This window comes from Dama dama, chromosome 3 (assembly GCF_033118175.1).
Source record: "Dama dama isolate Ldn47 chromosome 3, ASM3311817v1, whole genome shotgun sequence".
NCBI lineage: Eukaryota > Metazoa > Chordata > Mammalia > Artiodactyla > Cervidae > Dama > Dama dama.
This window is the reverse complement of record NC_083683.1, coordinates 14,519,476-14,536,058: the sequence shown is the minus strand read 5'-3', so window position 1 is coordinate 14,536,058 and position 16,583 is coordinate 14,519,476.

Genomic DNA, 16,583 nt, shown 5'->3' with positions numbered 1-16,583 from the left:
TTTCACACTTTTTGAAGCTCTTCATATATTTCACACTTTTTCAAGCTCTTCATGTTTTTGAACACTGTTTCATGCTGCTCCTATTTTTCAGACCGTTTAATGCTCCTCGTAATTTTGACACCTTTTGAAGCTCCCCATATTTTTCACACCTTTTGAAGCTCTTCATATATTTCACACTTATTCAGGCTCTTCATGTTTTTCATCACCACTTCATGCTCTTCCTTTTTTTCAGACCTTTTCATGCTCATCTCATTTTTCACACCTTTTGAAGCTCTTCATATTTTTCACACCTTTTGAAGCTCTTCATATTTTTCACACCTTTTGAAGCTCTTCATATTTTTCACAGCTTTCAGGCTCTTCATGTTTTTGAACACCGCTTCATGCTCCTCCTATTTTTCAGACCGTTTCATACTCCTCATATATTTCACACATTTTGAAGCTCTTTATATTATACACACTTTTTCAGGCTCTTCATGTTTTTCAACACCGCTTCATGCTCCTCCTCTTTTTCAGACCATTTCATGCTCCTTTTATTTTTGACACCTTTTGAAGCTCTTCATATTTTTCACACCTTTTCAGGTTCTTCATGTTTTTCAACATCGCTTCATGCTCCTCCTATTTTTCAGACCGTTTCATGCTCCTCATGTATTTCACACCTTTTGAAGCTCTTTATATTTTTCACACCTTTTCAGGCTCTTCGTGTTTTTCAACACCGCTTCATGCTCCTCCTCTTTTTCAGACCATTTCATGCTCCTTTTATTTTTGACACCTTTGGAAGCTCTTCATATTTTTCACACTTTTTCAGGCTCTTCATGTTTTTCAACACCACTTCATGCTCCTCCTATTTTTCAGACCGTTTCATGGTCCCCATATTTTTGACACCTTTTGAAGCTCTTCATATTTTTCACATCATTTCAGTCTCTTCAGGTTTTTCAACACCGCTTCATGCTCCTCCAATTTTTCAGAACGTTTCATGCTCCTCATATTTTTCATACTTTTTGAAGCTCTTCATATAATTCACACCTTTTCAGGCTCTTCATATTTTTCACACCTTTTCAGGCTCTTCATGTTTTTGAACACCGCTTCATGCTCCTCCTATTTTTCAGACCGTTTCAGGCTCCTCATAATTTTAACACCTCTTGAAGCTCTTCCTATTTTTCACACATTTTCAGGCTCTTCATGTTTTGAACACCTTTTCTTGCTCCTCCTATTTTGCAGACCGATTCATGCTCCTCATATTTTGGACAATTTTGAAGCTCTTCATATTTTTCACACCTTTTCAGGCTCTTCATGTGTTTCAACACCGCTCATGCTCCTCCTATTTTTCAGACCGTTTCATGCTCCTCATATTTTGGACACCTTTTGAAGCTCTTCATATTTTTCACACCTTTTGAAGCTCTTCAGATTTTTCACACCTTTTGAAGCTCTTCATATTTTTCACAGCTTTTCAGACTCTTCATTTTTTTCAACACCAATTCATGATCATCGTATTTTTCAAATCGTTTCACGCTCCTCATGTATTTCACACATTTGGAAGCTCTTCATATGTTTCACACCTTTTCAGACTCTTAATGTTCTTCAACATCGCTTCATGCTCCTCCTATTTTTCAGACCGTTTCATACTCCTCATATTTTTGACATCTTTTGAAGCTCTTCATATTTTTCACACCTTTTCAGGGTCTTCATGTTTTTGAACACCGGTTCATGCTCCTCCTATTTTTCAGACCGTTTCATGCTCCTCATATTTTTCACACCTTTTGAAGCTCTTCATATTTTTCACACTTTTCAGGCTCTTCATGTTTTTCAACACCACTTCATGCTCCTCGTATTTTTCAGACCGTTTCATTCTCCTCATATTTTTGACACCTTTTGAAGCTCTGCATATTTTTCACACCTTTTCAGGCTCTTCATGATTTTCAACACCACTTCATGCTCCTCCTATTTTTCAGACCGTTTCAAGCTCATCTCATTTTTGACATCTTTTGAAGCTCTTCATATTTTTCACACCTTTTGAAGCTCTTCATATTTTTCATATTTTGAAGCTCTTCATATTTTTCACACTTTTTCAAGCTCTTCATGTTTTTCAACAAACCTTCAGGCTCCTCATATTTTTCAGACCCATTCATGCTAATCTAATTTTTGACACTTTTTGAAGCTCTTCATGTTTTTCACACCTTTTCAGTCTCTGCATGTTTTTGAACACCGTTTCATGCTCCTCATATATTTCACACCTTTTGAACCTCTTCATATTTTGCACACCATTTCAGGCTCTTCATGTTTTTGAACACCGTTTCATGCTCCTCGTATTTTTCAGACCGTTTCATGCTCCTCATATTTTTGACACCTTTTGAAGCTCTTCATATATTTTACACCTTTTGAAGCTCTTCATATATTTCACACCGTTTCAGGCTCTTCATGTTTTTCAACAGCACTTCATGCTCCTCCTATTTTTCAGACCCTTTCATGCTAATCTAATTTTGACACCTTTTGAAGCTCTTCATAATTTTCATACCTTTTGAAGCTCTTCATATTTTTCACACCTTTTCAGTCTGTTCATGTTTTAAACACCGCTTCATGCTCCTCCTATTTTTCAGACCGGTTCATGCTAATCTAATTTTTGACACCTTTTGAAGCTTTTCATATTTTTCACACCTTTTGAAGCTCTTCATATTTTTCACACCTTTTCAGGCTGTTCATATTTTTGAACACCGGTTATGCTCCTCCTATTTTTCAGACCGTTTCATGCTCCTCATATTTTTGACACCTTTTGAAGCTCTTCATATTTTTCACACCTTTTCAGGCTCTTCATGTTTTTAAACACCACTTCATGCTCCTCCTATTTTTCAGACCCTTTCATGCTAATCTAATTTTTGACACTTTTTGAAGCTCCTCATATTTTTCACACCTTTTTAGTCTCTGCATATTTTTGAACACCGTTTCATGCTCCTCATGTATTTCACACCTTTTGAAGCTCTTCATATTTTGCACACCTTTTCAGGCTCTTCATATTTTTGAACACCGCTATCCTCCTCCAATTTTAAGAGGGTTTCATGCTCGTCATATTTTAGACACATTTTGAAGCTCTTCATATTTTTCTCACCTTTTCAGGCTCTTCATGTTTTCGAACACCCCTTCATGCTCCTCCTATTTTTCAGACTGTTTCATACTCCTCATATATTTGACAACTTTTGAAGCTCTTCATATTTTTCCCAATTTTTCAGGCTCTACATGTTTTACAACACCACTTCATGCTCCTCCTATTTTTCAGACCGTATCATGCTCCTCATAATTTTGACACCTCTTGAAGCTCTTCAAATTTTTCACACTTTTTCAGGCTCTTCATGTTTTTGAACACCGCTTCATGCTCCTCCTATTTTTCAGAACTTTTCATGCTCCTCATGTATTTCACACATTTTGAAGCTCTTCATATTTTTCACACCTTTTCAGGCTCTTCATGTTTTTGAACACGGCTTCATGCTCCTCTTATTTTTCAGACCGTTTCATGCTCCTCATGTATTTAACACCTTTTGAAGCTATACATATTTTCCACACCTTTTCAGACTGTTCATGTTTTTCAGCACCGCTTCATGCTCCTCCTATTTTTCACCGTTTCATTCTCCTCATATTTTTCACACATTTTGAAGCTGTTCATATTTTTCACACGTTTTCAGGCTCTTCATGTTTTTCAACACCCGTTCATGCTCCTCCTATTTTTCTGACCGTTTCATGCTCCTCAAGTATTTCACACCTTTTGAAGCTCTTCATATTTTTCACACCTTTTCAGGCTCTTCATGTTTCTCAACACCCCTTCATGCTCCTTCTATTTTTCGGACCGTTTCATGCTCCTCATATTTTTGACACCTTTTGAAGGTCTTTATATTTTTCACACCTTTTCAGGCTCTTCATGTTTTTCAACACCGCTTCATGCTCCTCCTATTTTTCAGATGATTCCATGCTCCTCATATTTTTGACACCTTTTGAAGCTCTTCATATTTTTCACACCTTTTCATGCTCTTCATGTTTTTGAACACTGGTTCATGCTCCTCCTATATTTCAGATCGTTTCATGCTCCTCATAATTTTCACACAATTTGAAGCTCTTCATATTTTTCACACCTTTTGAAGCGCTTCATATTTTTCCCACCTTTTCAGGCTCTTCATGTTTTTCAACACCGCTTCATGATCTTCCTATTTTTCGGACCGTTTCATGCTCCTCATATTTTTGACACCTTTTGAAACTCTTTGTATTTTTCACACTTTTCAAGCTCTTCATGTTTTTGAACACCAGTTCATGCTCCTCGTATTTTTCGGACCGTTTCATGCTCCTCATATTTTTGACACCTTTTGAAGCTCTTCATATTTCTCACAGCTTTTCAGGCTCTTTATGTTTTTCAGCACCGCTTCATGCTCCTCCTATTTTTCCAACCGTATCGTTCTCCTCGTATTTTTGACACGTTTTGAACTCTTCATATTTTTCACACCTTTTCAGGCTCTTCATGTTTTTGAACACCGTTTCATAATCCTCCTATTTTTCAGACCGTTTCATGCTCCTCATATTTTTGACACCTTTTAAAGCTCTTCATATTTTTCACACCGTTTCAGGCTCTTCATGTTTTAGAACACTGCTTCATGCTAATCTTATTTTTCAGACGGTTTCATGCTCCTCATGTATTTAACACCTTTTGAAGCTACACATATTTTCCACACCTTTTCAGGCTGTTCATGTTATTGAACACCGCTTCATGCTCCTCATATTTTTCAGACCCTTTCATGCTAATCTAATTTTTGACACCTTTTGAAGCTCTTCATATTTTTCACACCTTTTCAGGCTCTTCATGTTTTTAAACACCACTTCATGCTCCTCCTATTTTTCAGACCCTTTCATGCTAATCTAATTTTTGACACTTTTTGAAGCTCCTCATATTTTTCACACCTTTTTAGTCTCTGCATATTTTTGAACACCGTTTCATGCTCCTCATGTATTTCACACCTTTTGAAGCTCTTCATATTTTGCACACCTTTTCAGGCTCTTCATATTTTTGAACACCGCTATCCTCCTCCAATTTTAAGAGGGTTTCATGCTCGTCATATTTTAGACACATTTTGAAGCTCTTCATATTTTTCTCACCTTTTCAGGCTCTTCATGTTTTCGAACACCCCTTCATGCTCCTCCTATTTTTCAGACCGTTTCATACTCCTCATATATTTGACAACTTTTGAAGCTCTTCATATTTTTCCCAATTTTTCAGGCTCTACATGTTTTACAACACCACTTCATGCTCCTCCTATTTTTCAGACCGTATCATGCTCCTCATAATTTTGACACCCTTTGAAGCTCTTCATATTTTTCACACTTTTTCAGGCTCTTCATGTTTTTGAACACCGCTTCATGCTCCTCCTATTTTTCAGAACTTTTCATGCCCCTCATGTATTTCACACATTTTGAAGCTCTTCATATTTTTCACACCTTTTCAGGCTCTTCATGTTTTTGAACACCACTTCATGCTCCTCTTATTTTTCAGACCGTTTCATGCTCCTCATGTATTTAACACCTTTTGAAGCTATACATATTTTCCACACCTTTTCAGACTGTTCATGTTTTTCAGCACCGCTTCATGCTCCTCCTATTTTTCACCGTTTCATTCTCCTCATATTTTTCACACATTTTGAAGCTGTTCATATTTTTCACACGTTTTCAGGCTCTTCATGTTTTTCAACACCCCTTCATGCTCCTCCTATTTTTCTGACCATTTCATGCTCCTCAAGTATTTCACACCTTTTGAAGCTCTTTATATTTTTCACACCTTTTCAGGCTCTTCATGTTTTTCAACACCCCTTCATGCTCCTTCTATTTTTCGGACCGTTTCATGCTCCTCATATTTTTGACACCTTTTGAAGGTCTTTATATTTTTCACACCTTTTCAGGCTCTTCATGTTTTTCAACACCGCTTCATGCTCCTCCTATTTTTCACATGATTCCATGCTCCTCATATTTTTGACACCTTTTGAAGCGCTTCATATTTTTCACACCTTTTCATGCTCTTCATGTTTTTGAACACTGGTTCATGCTCCTCCTATATTTCAGATCGTTTCATGCTCCTCATAATTTTCACACAATTTGAAGCTCTTCATATTTTTCACACCTTTTGAAGCGCTTCATATTTTTCCCACCTTTTCAGGCTCTTCATGTTTTTCAACACCGCTTCATGATCTTCCTATTTTTCGGACCGTTTCATGCTCCTCATAGTTTTGACACCTTTTGAAGCTCTTCATATTTCTCACAGCTTTTCAGGCTCTTTATGTTTTTCAGCACCGCTTCATGCTCCTCCTATTTTTCCAACCGTATCGTTCTCCTCGTATTTTTGACACGTTTTGAACTCTTCATATTTTTCACACCTTTTCAGGCTCTTCATGTTTTTGAACACCGTTTCATAATCCTCCTATTTTTCAGACCGTTTCATGCTCCTCATATTTTTGACACCTTTTAAAGCTCTTCATATTTTTCACACCGTTTCAGGCTCTTCATGTTTTAGAACACTGCTTCATGCTAATCTTATTTTTCAGACGGTTTCATGCTCCTCATGTATTTAACACCTTTTGAAGCTACACATATTTTCCACACCTTTTCAGGCTGTTCATGTTATTGAACACCGCTTCATGCTCCTCATATTTTTCAGACCATATCATGCTCCTCATATTTTTCACACCTTTTGACGCTCTTCATATTTTTCACACCTTTTCAGGCTCTTCATATTTTTGAACACGATTTCATGCCCCTCTTATTTTTCAGACTGTTTCATTCTCTTCTCATTTTTGACATCTTTTGAAGCTTTGCACATTATTCACATCTTTTGAAGCTCTTCATATTTTTCAAATTTTTGAAGCTCTTCATATTTTTCACACGATTTCAGACTCTTCATGTTTTTCAACACCGGTTCATGCTTCTGCTATTATTCATACCGTTTCATACTCCTCATATTTTTGACACGTTTTGAGGCTCTTCATATTTTTCACACCTTTTAAGGCTCTTCATGTTTTTGAACACCGTTTCATAATCCTCCTATTTTTAAGACCGTTTCATGCTCCTCATATTTTTGACACATTTTGAAGCTCCTCATATTTTCACACCTTTTCATCCTCTTCAAGTTTTTGAACACCGCTTCATCCTTCTCCTATTTTTAAGACCGTTTCATGCTCCTCATATTTTTGACAACTTTTGAAGCTCTTCGTAATTTTCACACCTTTTCAGGGTCTTCATGTTTTTCAACACCGCTTCATGCTCCTCGTATTTTTCAGACCGGTTCATGCTCCTCATATTTTTGACACCTTTTGAAGCTCTTCATATTTTTCACTACTTTTCAGGCTCTTCATGTTTTTAAACACCGCTTCATGCTCCTCCTATTTTTCAGACCGTTTCATGCTCCTCATATATTTCACACCTTTTGAAGCTCTTCATATTTTTCACACCTTTTCATGCTCTTCATGTTTTTCAACACCGCTTCATGCTCCTCCTATTTTTCAGACGATTCCATGCTCCTCATATTTTTGACACCTTTTGAAGCTCTTCATATTTTTCACACCTTTTCAGGCTCTTCATGTTTTTGAACACTGGTTCATGTTCCTCCTATATTTCTGACCGTTTCATGCTCCTCATATTTTCACACCATTTGAAGCTCTTCATATTTTTCACACCTTTTGAAGCGCTTCATATTTTTCACACCTTTTCAGGCTCTTCATGTTTTTCAACACCGCTTCATGATCCTCCTATTTTTCAGACCGTTTCATGCTCCTCATATTTTTGACACCTTTTGAAGCTCTTCATATTTTTCACACTTTTCAGGCTCTTCATGTTTTTCAACACCACTTCATGCTCCTCGTATTTTTCAGACCGTTTCATGCTCCTCATATTTTTGACACCTTTTGAAGCTCTTCATATTTCTCACAGCTTTTCAGGCTCTTTATGTTTTTCAGCACCGCTTCATGCTCCTCCTATTTTTCCAACCGTTTCTTTCTCCTCATATTTTTGACACGTTTTGAGGCTCTTCATATTTTTCACACCTTTTCAGGCTCTTCATGTTTTTGAACACCGTTTCATAATCCTCCTATTTTTCAGATCGTTTCATGCTCCTCATATTTTTGACACCTTTTAAAGCTCTTCATATTTTTCACACCTTTTCAGGCTCTTCATGTTTTAGAACACTGCTTCATGCTAATCTTATTTTTCAGACGGTTTCATGATCCTCAGGTATTTAACACCTTTTGAAGCTACACATATTTTCCACACCTTTTCAGGCTGTTCATGTTATTGAACACCGCTTCATGCTCCTCCCATTTTTCACACCTTTTGAAGCTCTTCATATTTTTCACACCTTTTCAGGCTCTTCATATTTTTGAACACGATTTCATGCCCCTCTTATTTTTCAGACTGTTTCATGCTCATCTCATTTTTGACATCTTTTGAAGCTTTGCATATTATTCACATCTTTTGAAGCTCTTCATATTTTTCCCATTTTTGAAGCTCTTCGTATTTTTCACACCTTTCCAGGCTCTTCATGTTTTTCCAAACCGCTTCATGCTCCTCCTATTTTTCAGACCGTTTCATGCTCCTCATGTATTTCACACCTTTTGAAGCTCTTCATATTTTTCACACCTTTTCAGGCTCTTCATGTTTTTCAACACCGCTTCATGCTCCTTGTATTTTTCAGACCGTTTCATGCTCCTCATATATTTGACACCTTTTGAAGCTCTTCATATTTTTCACAACTTTTCAGGCTCTTCATGTTTTTAAACACAGCTTCATGCTCCTCCTATTTTTCACAACGTTTCATGCTCCTCATATTTTCACACCTTTTGAAGCTCTTCATATTTTTCACACTTTTCAGGCTCTTGATGTTTTTCAACACCGCTTCATGCTTCGCCTATTTTTCAGGCCGTTTGATGCTCCTCATATTTTTGACACCTTTAGAAGCTCTTCATATTATTCACACCTTTTCAGGCTCTTCATGTTTTTGATCACAGCTTCATGCTCCGCCTATTTTTCAGACCGTTTCATTCTCCTCATATATTTGACACATTTAGAAGCTCTTCAGATATTTCACACCTTTTCAGGCTCTTCATTTTTTTCAACACCAATTCATGATCCTCCTATTTTTCAAATCGTTTCATGCTCATCTCATTTTGACACCTTTTGAAGCTCTTCATATATTTCACACCTTATGAAGCTCTTCATATTTTTCATACCTTTTCAGGCTCTTCATGATTTTCAACACCGCTTCATGCTCCTTGTATTTTTCAGACCTTTTCATGCTCATCTCATTTTTGACACCTTTTGAAGCTCTTCATATTTTTCACACCTTTTGAAGCTCTTCATATTTTTCACATTTTTGAAGCTCTTCATACTTTTTTCACACTTTTTCAGACTCTTCATGTTTTTCAACACCGCTTCATGCTCCTGCTATTTTTCTGACCGTTTCATACTCCTCATGCATTTCACACATTTTGAAGCTCTTCCTATTTTTCAGACCGTTTCATGCTCCTCATATTTTTGACACCTTTTGAAGCTCTTCATAATTTTCACACCTTTACAGGCTCTTCATGTTTTTCAACACCACTTCATGCTCCTCGTATTTTTCAGACCGTTTCATGCCCCTAATAGTTTTGACACCTTTTGAAGCTCTTCATATTTTTCACACATTTTCAGGCTCTTCATGTTTTTGAACACCGCTTCATGCTCCTCCTATTTTCCAGACCAATTCATGCTCCTCATATTTTTGACACATTTTGAAGCTCTTCATATTTTTCACACATTTTCAGGCTCTTCACGTTTTTCAACACAACTTCATGCTCTTCCTATTTTTCAGACCGTTTCTTCCTCCTCATATTTTTGACACCTTTAGAAGCTTTTCATTATTTCACAACTTTTCAGGCTCTTCATGTGTTTTAGCACCGCTTCATGCTCGTCCTATTTTTCAGACCTTTCATGCTCCTCATATTTTTCACACCTTTTGAATCTCTTCATATTTTTCACACCTTTTGAAGCTCTTCATATTTTTCACACCTTTTCAGGCTGTTCATGTTTTTGAACACCTCATCATGCTCTTCCTATTTTTCAGCATGTTTCATGCTCCTCATGTATTTCACACATTTTGAAGCTCTTCATATTGTTCACACCTTTTCAGGCTCTTCATGTTTTTGAACACCATTTCATGCTCCTCCTATTTTTCATACCGTTTCATGCTCATCTATTTTTTGACACCTTTGAAGCTCTTCATATTTTTCACACCTTTTGAACCTCTTCACATTTTTCACACCTTTTCAGGCTCTTCCTGTTTTTGAACACCGTTTCATTCTCCTCCTATTTTTCTGACCCTTTCATGCTCCTCATATTTTTGACACCTTTTGAAGCTCTTCATATTTTTCACAATTTTGAACCTCTTCATATATTTCACACCTTTTCAGGCTCGTCATGTTTTTCCTCACCACTTCATGCTTCTTCTATTTTTCAGACCGTTTCATGCTCATCTAATATTTGACACTATTGAAGCTCTTCATAATTTTGACACCTTTTGAAGCTCTTCACATTTTTCCCACCTTTTCAGGCTCTTCATGATTTTGAATACCGTTTCATTCTCCTCCTATTTTTCAGACAGTTTCTTACTCCTCATATTTTTGACACGTTTTGAGGCTCTTCATATTTTTCACACCTTTTGAAGCTCTTTATATATTTCACACCTTTTCAGGCTCTTCATGATTTTGAACAACGTTTAATGATCCTCCTATTTTTCAGAACGTTTCATGTTCCTCATAATTTTGACACCTTTTAAAGCTTTTCATATTTTTCACACCTTTTCAGGCTCTTCATGTTTTTGAACAGCGCTTCATGCTCCTCCTATTTTTCAGACCGTTTCATGCTACTCATATTTTTGACACCTTTTGATGCTCTTCATATTTTTCACACCTTTTGAAGCTCTTTATATATTTCACACCATTTCAGGCTCTTCATGTTTTCAGCATCACTTCATGCGCCTCCTATTGTTCAGACCCTTTCATGCTAAACTAATTTTGACACCTTATGAAGCTCTTCATATTTTTCACACCTTTTCAGGCTCTTCATGTTTTTGAACACCGCTTCATGCTCTTCCTATTTTTCAGACCGTTTCATGCTCCTCATAATTTTCACACCTTTTGAAGCTCTTCATATTTTTCACACCTTTTCAGGGTCTTCATGTTTCTGAACAACGCTTCATGCTCCTCCTAATTTTCAGACCGTTTAATGCTCCTCATGTGTTTCACACCTTTTGAAGCTCTTCATATTTTTCACACCTTTTCAGGCTCTTCTTTTTTTTCAACACCACTTCATGCTCCTCCTATTTTTCAGACCGTTTCATGCTCATCTCATTTTTGACACCTTTTGAAGCTCTTCATATTTTTCACTCCTTTTGAAGCTCTTCAAAATTTTCACACGTTTTCAGGCTCTTCATGTTATCCAACACCGCATCATGCTCCTCATATATTTCAGACCGTTTCTTGCTCCTCATGTTTTTGACACATTTTGAAGCTCTTCATATTTTTGACAACTTTTCAGGCTCTTCATGTTTATCAACACCGCTTGATGCTCCTCCTATTTTTCAGACCGTTTCATGCTCATCTCATTTTTGAAACCTTTAGAATCTCTTCATATTTTTCACACCTTTTCAGGCTCTTCATGTTTTTCAACACCACTTCATGCTCCTCCTATTTTTCAGACCGTTTCATGCTCATCTCATTTTTGACACCTTTTCAAGCTTTTCATATTTTTCACACCTTATCACGCTCTTCATGTTTTTGAACACCGCTTCATGCTTCTCCAATTTTTCACACCGTATACTGCTCCTCATATTTTTCACACCTATTGAAGCTCTTCATATTTTTCACACCTTTTCAGACTCTTCATGTTTTTGAACACCACTTCATGCTCCTCCTATTTTTCAGAACGTTTCATGCTCTCATGAATTTCACACCTTTTGAAGTTCTTCATATTTCTCACACCTTTTCCGGCTCCTCTTGTTTTTGATCACCGTTTCATGCTCCTCCTATTTTTCAGACCGTTTCATGCTCATCTCATTTTTGACACCTTTTGAAGCTCTTCATATTTTCACATCTTTGGAAGCTCTTCATATTTTTCACACTTTTTCAGTCTCTTCATGTTTTTCAACACCCTTTCTTGCTCTTCCTTTTTTCAGACAGTTTCATGCTCCTCATATTTTTGACACCTTTTGAAGCTCTTCATATTTTTCACACCTTTTCAGGCTCTTCATGTTTGTCAACACCTTTTCATGCCGCATCTATTTTTCAGACCGTTTCATGCTCCTCATATTTTTCACACCTTTTGAAGCTCTTCATATTTTTCACAACTTTTCAGGCTTTTCATGTTTTTGAACCCCACTTCATGCTCCTCCTATATTTCAGAGAGTTTCATGCTCCTCATGTATTTCACACCTTTTGAAGCTCTTCATATTTTTCACACCTTTTCAGGCTCTTCATGTTTTTCCACACCACTTCATGATTCCCCTATTTTTCAGACCGTTTCATGCTCCTCATATTTTTGACACCTTTTGAAGCTCTTCATATTTTTCACATCTTTTCAGGCTCTTCATGTTTCTGAACAACGCTTCATGCTCCTCCTAATTTTCAGACCGTTTAATGCTCCTCATGTGTTTCACACCTTTTGAAGCTCTTCATATTTTTCACACCTTTTCAGGCTCTTCTTTTTTTTCAACACCACTTCATGCTCCTCCTTTTTTTCAGACCGTTTCATGCTCATCTCATTTTTGACACCTTTTGAAGCTCTTCATATTTTTCACTCCTTTTGAAGCTCTTCAAAATTTTCACACGTTTTCAGGCTCTTCATGTTATCCAACACCGCATCATGCTCCTCATATATTTCAGACCGTTTCTTGCTCCTCATGTTTTTGACACATTTTGAAGCTCTTCATATTTTTGACAACTTTTCAGGCTCTTCATGTTTATCAACACCGCTTGATGCTCCTCCTATTTTTCAGACCGTTTCATGCTCATCTCATTTTTGAAACCTTTAGAATCTCTTCATATTTTTCACACCTTTTCAGGCTCTTTATGTTTTTCAACACCGCTTGATGCTCCTCCTATTTTTCAGACCGTTTCATGCTCATCTCATTTTTGACACCTTTTCAAACTTTTCATATTTTTCACACGTTTTCAGGCTCTTCATGTTTTTGAACACCGCTTCATGCTCCTCCTATTTTCCAGACTGTTTCATGCTCCTCATATTTTTGACACATTTTGAAGCTCTTCATATTTTTCACACGTTTTCAGGCTCTTCATGTTTTTGAACACCGCTTCATGCTCCTCCTATTTTCCAGACTGTTTCATGCTCCTCATATTTTTGACACCTTTAGAAGCTCTTCATTATTTCACAACTTTTCAGGCTCTTCTTGTGTTTCAGCACCACTTCATGCTCGTCGTATTTTTCAGACCTTTCATGCTCCTCATATTTTTGACACCTTTTGAAGCTCTTCATATTTTTCACACCTTTTCAGACTCTTCATGTTTTTGATCACCGTTTCATGCTCCTCCTATTTTTCAGACCGTTTCATGCTACTCATATTTTTGACACTTATTGAAACTCTTCATATTTTTCACTCCTTTTCAGGCTCTTCATGTTTTTCAACACCACTTCATGGTCCTCCTATTTTTCAGACAGTTTCATGCTCATCTCGTTTTTGACACCTTTTGAAGCTTTTCAAATTTTTCACAACATTTCAGGCTCTTCATGTTTTTGAACACCGCTTCATGCTCCTCCTATTTTTCAGAGAGTTTCATGCACCTCATGTATTTCACACCTTTTGAACCTCTTCATATTTTTCATGCATTTTCAGGCTCTTCATGTTTTGCAACACCACTTCATGCTCCTCCTATTTTTCAGACCGTTTCATGCTCATCTCATTTTTGAAACCTTTACAATCTCTTCATATTTTTCACACCTTTTCAGGCTCTTCATGTTTTTCAACACCACTTCATGCTCCTCCTATTTTTCAGACCGTTTCATGCTCATCTCATTTTTGACAACTTTTCAAGCTTTTCATATTTTTCACACCTTATCAGGCTCTTCATGTTTTTGAACACCGCTTCATGCTTCTCCAATTTTTCACACCGTATACTGCTCCTCATATTTTTCACACCTATTGAAGCTCTTCATATTTTTCACACCTTTTCAGACTCTTCATGTTTTTGAACACCACTTCATGCTCCTCCTATTTTTCAGAACGTTTCATGCTCTCATGAATTTCACACCTTTTGAAGTTCTTCATATTTCTCACACCTTTTCCGGCTCCTCTTGTTTTTGATCACCGTTTCATGCTCCTCCTATTTTTCAGACCGTTTCATGCTCATCTCATTTTTGACACCTTTTGAAGCTCTTCATATTTTCACATCTTTGGAAGCTCTTCATATTTTTCACACTTTTTCAGTCTCTTCATGTTTTTCAACACCCTTTCTTGCTCTTCCTTTTTTCAGACAGTTTCATGCTCCTCATATTTTTGACACCTTTTGAAGCTCTTCATATTTTTCACACCTTTTCAGGCTCTTCATGTTTGTCAACACCTTTTCATGCCGCATCTATTTTTCAGACCGTTTCATGCTCCTCATATTTTTCACACCTTTTGAAGCTCTTCATATTTTTCACAACTTTTCAGGCTTTTCATGTTTTTGAACACCACTTCATGCTCCTCCTATATTTCAGAGAGTTTCATGCTCCTCATGTATTTCACACCTTTTGAAGCTCTTCATATTTTTCACACCTTTTCAGGCTCTTCATGTTTTCCCACACCGTTTCATGCAGCTTCTATTTTTCAGGCCGTTTCATTCTCCTCATGTTTTTCACACCTTTTGAAGCTCTTCATATTTTTCACACCTTTTCAGGCTCTTCATGTTTTTCCACACCAGTTCATGCTTCTCCTATTTTTCAGCCCGTTTCATGCTCCTCATTTATTTCACCCCTTTTGAAGCTCTTCATATTTTTCACACCTTTTCAGGCTCTTGATGTTATTCAACACCACTTCATGCTACTCCTGTTTTTCAGAACGTTACATGCTCCTCATATTTTTGACACCTTTAGAAGCTCTTCATATTTTTCACACCGTTTCAGGCTCTTCATGTTTTTGAACACCGCTTCATGCGCCTGCTATATTCCAGACCGTTTCATGCTCCTCATATTTTTCACACCTTTTGAAGCTCTTCATATTTTTCACACCTTTTCATGCTCTTCATGTTTTTCAACACCGTTTCATGCTGCTTCTATTTTTCAGACCGTTTCATGCTCCTCATATTTTTCACACCTTTTGAAGCTCTTCATATTTTTCACACCTTTTCAGGCTCGTCGTGTTTTTGAACACCGCTTCATGCTCCTCCTATTTTTCAGACCATTTCATTCTCCTCATATTTTTCACACCTTTTGAAGCTCTTCATATTTTTCACACCTTTTCATGCTCTTCATGTTTTTCAACACCGTTTCATGCTGCTTCTATTTTTCAGTCCGTTTCATGCTCCTCATATTTTTCACACCTTTTGAAGCTCTTCATATTTTTCACACCTTTTCAGTCTCTTCATATTTTTGAACACAGCTTCAAGTTCCTCCTATTTTTCAGACCGGTTCGTGCTCCTCATATTTTTGACACCTTTTTAAGCTCTTCATATTTTTCACACCTTTTCATGTTCTTCATGTTTTTGAACACCACTTGTGTTCCTCCTATTTTTCAGACCGTTTCATGCTCCTCATATTTTTGACACCTTTTGAAGCTCTTCATATATTTCACACGTTTTCAGGCTCTTCATGTTTTTCAACACCACTTCATGCTTCTCCTATTTTTCAGACCGTTTTATGCTCCTCATATTTTTGACACCTTTTGAAGCTCTTCATATTTTTCAACCTTTTTAGGCTCTTTATGTTTTTGAACACGATTTTATGCTCCTCCTATTTTTCAAACTGTGTCATGCTCATCTCATTTTTAACAACTTTTGAAGCTCTTCATATTTTTCAGAGCTTTTGAACCTCTTCATATTTCTCAAACGTTTCCAGGCTCTTCATGTTTTTCAACACCCCTTCTTGCTCATCCTATTTTTCAGACCGTTTCATGCTTCTCTCATTTCTGACACATTTTGAAGCTCTTCATATATTTCACACATTTTCAGGCTCTTCATGTTTTTCAACACCACTTCATGCTCCTCCTATTTTTCAGACCGTTTCATGCTCCTCGTGTATTTCACACCTTTTGAAGCTCTTCATATTTTCCACAACTTTTGAAGCTCTTCATATTTTTCAAACGTTTTCAGGCTCTTAATCTTTTTCAACACCGCTTCTTGCTCCTCCTATTTTTCAGACAGTTTCATGCTCCTCATATTTTCCACACCTTTTGAAGCTCTTCATATTTTTCACACCTTTTCAGGCTCTGCATGTTTTTGAACACCTTTTCATGCTGCTCCTATTTTTCAGACCGTTTCATGCTCCTCATATTTTTGACACCTTCTGACGCTCTTCATATTTTTCACACCTTTTCAGGCTCTTCATGT